We start from the raw sequence: 4,903 nt of genomic DNA, 5'->3' as shown, positions 1-4,903 counted from the left end.
TCCCAGGGAGCTAACTGGCCATCCCTATATGGGATCTGAACCCGTGGCCTTGGTGTTATCAGCATCACACTCTCCTGAGTGAGCCATGGGCCGGCCCCCTCAGATCTGCTTTCTGAGGGCCCAGAACATGGGCCCTTCCGTGGGGAGGGTGTAGCCTGCCTCGGAGCAGCATTGAGGCCTCTCAGGAGGACACAGTGGATGGCCTAAGGGAGATCTCATGTTTCCCAAAGGCTGCAATGCCCGGGGAGGTGTGTCCACTCCACAGCCATCTCTCCCCCATCAGGCTCTTGGTGGACTTGAGTGACTCTGCTTCCTTGTCCCGGATCCTCTCAGAGATCCCGATGCCCAGGCAGGCCAGAGGGTCTCCAGTGGCCCAAAGTCCCCAAGATAGCAGCTAAGCCCTCTGCCCTCAGGGCCTCTATGGCATCTCTTTGGCCCACATGGCCTCCTTGCTCTCTGCAGGCTGCAGGAGAAGCAGGAATCGGCTATCCCCTGTGCAGCACTGGCTCAAGGTCCTTGGTAGAAACTCAGGGCCAGAGGGCTGCCTGTGTCACACCTCCCTCCCACACTGCTCAGGCCAGCCCCTCACAGACAAGCCAGTGGCTGGTCATGGCTCTCCCACAGCCATGGGCCCAGACGAGGATTCTGTTCACTGTGAACTTTCTGGGGTGGGGCTGGGGGTCTGCTCCTGGGAACAGTGTTCGGAGGGTAGGGCACTTGGGCTCTGAGTTCTCCTTCCACCCCCACTCAGGCTGACCCCAGCTCGTGCTCAGAATTCAGAGGTGGGTGGGCTCTCTGGGCTCCCAGTGTGGCCATAGTGGGCACATCAGGGAAGTTGTCCTAGCTGGGCTTCCTCCAGTTTGAAAGAACACTCTAGCTGTGAGATTCCATAGAGTGACTTGCATCTGGTGTAATGTCCCTGAGGTCCTGCACCTGTCTGTCCTGTGAAAATGCCATTACCCTCTCTAACACCTGGAGGGGGAGGAGGTTGGTGCATCCTCCTCTAAGGGCTTAATCATTTCAGAGCTTTGGACCAGTCTGTGTGAGCTCAGAGCCCAGCCTGAAGAAGTGCACAGTCTTACTGTGCCCCTTCTCTTTTAAAAAACTTTCAGGGAGGCCTGAAGAGGGGTGGGGGTGGTGGACAGGTGTATTAGTTCGTTTTTGTTGCTTGTAACAAAGTACACTGAACTGGGTGATGCATAGAAAGATGAAATTTATTGCTTACAGTTTCTGAGGCTGGGAAGTCCAAAGTCCATCTGGTGGTGGTGACAGTGACCCAGGGGTCTCACATTGCAAGATGGTGGAAGCGGAGAGAGAGAGCAGAGAGAGAGAGAGACAGACTGGCCTCTTCTTTTAAAGCCTTCAGAACCACACCCTGACCACCATTTTTAATCCATTTACTACTGCACGGTCCTATAATTCAATCACCTCTTTAAGGCCCCACCTTTCAATTACCACGATAGGATTTCCCACCCTCTCCACAGTCTCAGTGGGGGCTAAGTTTCCAATATGTGAAACTTGGGGAACACGATTCAAGCTTCAGTGAGTTTAGGGGGACATAATTCAACCCACTACAGCAGGGATGGGGAATGAAAGGATGAAGACAGCTAACTCCGTTCTCTAGGTTATGTGAAGTATGGGTTTCACTGGGTGGGAGGATGTTGCAAACGATGGGGCAGTCAGGAAACTATTTTATTTTTTATGGGGTTTGATGAACTGTTTGAAAATTAATGTTTGTTCTTGGGAAGCGGGATATGTGTGTGATAAGGTTACATGTGTGGGTAGTCAGCAGAATAACGGGAATCTGGGAGCCCTGGAAGGAGTCTGATTCACAGTGTCCACCCTCACCCTGGACTGTTCCAAGGGACTGAAGTGCAAAATGCCACACTGGACTGTCTTGCCAAAGCCCTTGGTGTATGAGTCTGGACTGGAGACTCCAGGCTCTGGGAAATGTAGTGCTGAGAGAAAAGGGTTGGATGGAAAGACACAAAAGCTCCTGTGGGTGGAGGGTGGAGTTTCCTGAAAGTCAGGAAGATTTGCCAAAGCAGAGGCTGGAGGTGCTCTGGCCAAGGGGGTGGACCTGGAGACTGGGGATCAGGGTTGTGAAATGAGGCCAGCCAGGGACAGAATCACTCTGAGAGCACAATCCCTTGGGGCATGTTTCCTCATGGACCACGGGATAGTTCTATTCAGTGAGGGGTGTTAAATTTCTCCCCTCAAGGGCTGTCATTCTTTTAGTTTTCTCCCAACCCCTCGGTCAATTCTCACTTGCCAGCCCACCTGAATGGTGAAGTATGGAAGAAAGTGAGGTTGACACTGCTAGAGGGGGATTAGCCCTGGCCCCTGTTCACCTGGCCTCCGTCTAGGTGACCAAAGTTCACAGGGTTCTGGATGCAGTTCATAGCTTGGAGAGTAATGCTACCAGGAGCAGTGGACAGCAGTAGATAGCATGGATGTTGCTTTCTAGAAGGTATGTAGTTCCCCATTAAATCCCCAGTACCTAGATAGTATTCTGTACATAGCAATGATTCAACAAATGCTTGAATGACACTTTATGGGTTATCTTCACTAAAGATATATGAATAACCAACAAGTACAGGAAAAGATGCTCAAAATTACTAATCACTAGAGAAATACAAATTAAAACCACAGCAAGATACCATTACACACTCACTCCAATGACCAAAGTTAAAAAGACCGACAATATCAGATGTTGGCAGGGATGTGGAGCAAATGGAAACTCCATACATTGCTAGTGGGAATGAATAATGGTGCAGCCACTTTGAAAACACTATGGTAGTATTTTGTAAAGTTAAACATATTCTTCCCATAGAACCCAGCAATTCCAATCCACCCTAATGAAAATTATGTTCACGTGAAGTCTTGTGTGAGGTACTGAATAGCAAGCTGACGAAGTCCTTGCTATTCTAGGGAATAGGCCAAGCAAGGCTGGCTTCCTGTTTGCCTCCTTCCCCCTTCTCCCTCCCCTTGAGGTCTGAACTTTGAACCCAGGACCCTTAGAGTTTTGTAAATAAGAAACTTGTGCTCTTATTTTGTTGGTAAGTAGTTAGCCATGAACCTTCAAGGATGGTGGCAGCTGAATATGTTCTATAAATAGCTTTGTTCCAGACATAACTGATTTAATCAGTACAATTTGTTATTTTCACTGGCTTATAAAAAGGAACCTAAAATAAACTAATATGCCTTACAGGTCATCATCCTGTAAGGTTCTCATGATCCCATAAAGCATGTCTCTTCATTTCCCACCATCTCCCTTCAGGTACTTGTCAACTACAGTCTTGTATGTGAATGGTCACTGCAGCTTTATTCATAAATAATCAAAAACTGAAAGCAACCCAAAAGCCCATCAGCTGATGAATGGATAAGCAAATTGTACTGTGGAATACTACTCAGCCATAGAAAGAAATGGCATGTTAATATATGTAACAACATGGATAAATCTCAAAAACACTATAAGAGAAAGAATAAAATACAAGAGATTATGTATTGTATCATTTCATTTATATGAAACTCTAGAAAAGGCAAAATTATAATGACAGAAACCAGATCAGCAGTTGCCTGGGGTTGGGGGAACAGGGGGAGATGGACTGCAAATGAGCAGGAAGAAATACTTTAGAGTGCAAGAACTATTGTATATCTTGATTGTGGTGGTAGTAAGATAATTGTATATAATTACCAAAATACATCAACCTGCACACTTAAAATGTATGAATTTTATTGTATGTAAATAATAATCAAATATAACTTTCAGGTAAAAGAAAGTCCCTACATCTAGATACATCATGGGAAAACTGACAAACCAATGATAAAAATAATATCTTGAAGGCAGCCAGAAACATAATAGACAGATGAACAAAGATAATTGTTACAGAAGACTTTTAATCAGAAACTATGCAAGCCAGAAGCCAATGTAGCAACATTCTTAAAGTACTGGAAGAAAAAAAAAAAAAAGTCAATCCAGAACTTCATACTTCTATGCATAACAAATACTTGTGGGGGAATTTATTTAAGGTGATTGTAGGGGGATCTGAAGGGAAAACTGAAAATGCAGTTTAGCATTTGTTGAGAAACCGCACGATCTGTCTTAAGTTGAGATTGGTTGTCTGTATAACTTTCCCCCACCTGAGGATGGTCAGTTCTTTCAAATGTGAAGACAAAAGCTGTGAGCATTCATTGCCAGCTGCACTGTGCTAAAAGGAGTATAACGGAAGTTCTTCAGGTAGGAGGAGTACATTACTAGATGGAAACTTAGATCTGCACAAAGAAAGATGAGCGCTGAACATGGTGAACATGAATATAAATCAAAGGGTTATTAAGGTATTCATCAGTAGGAATAAAGACAGACCACAGAGCTCCCACATTGCTGGAAGGATTTCTGCAGTGAGCCTGTGCATGATGTACAGAAGACAGGTGGGACAGAATCACAGACACCCAGCAGAACGACAGGGCACCGCTCTGTCCTGGTCCCACAGTCCTGAGACGTCACTAAATCCTCACCTTCCTGGGAGGTAGGTAAGGTGGGTGGGCACGTTACTATCCCTGCTTTATAGGAACAGAAATGGAGCCTCAAGTTACTTGCCCAAGAAGCCGTATTAGTTAATAAGTACGGGGTAAGACAGGGTACGTTCTATCCCGGGTCTTCTATCGATGAGCCATCGCCTACGACAGCCCTTGGCCTTTGTGAGACAGCGGCCCGCATCTCGGAAGTCATGCCGCTGTCCACCGTCCGCAGGCGGTACCTGCCACAAGGGGCGAGGAGCTGCTTTCCGAGGCTGTCGCTCGACGGGGAGAGATAGGCACCCGCCGCCTGCGCGCCCCGGCCTGCGAGCGGTGGGCGGGGCCTGCGGGCGGTGGGCGGGGCGCGGCGGCGCGTCTGTCGCTA

The sequence above is a fragment of the Galeopterus variegatus genome, unplaced genomic scaffold (assembly GCF_000696425.1).
Source record: "Galeopterus variegatus unplaced genomic scaffold, G_variegatus-3.0.2 Scaffold108, whole genome shotgun sequence".
Classification (NCBI taxonomy): Eukaryota; Metazoa; Chordata; class Mammalia; order Dermoptera; family Cynocephalidae; genus Galeopterus; species Galeopterus variegatus.
The sequence above is the reverse complement of the archived record's forward strand: the minus strand, read 5'-3'. Positions refer to the sequence as shown.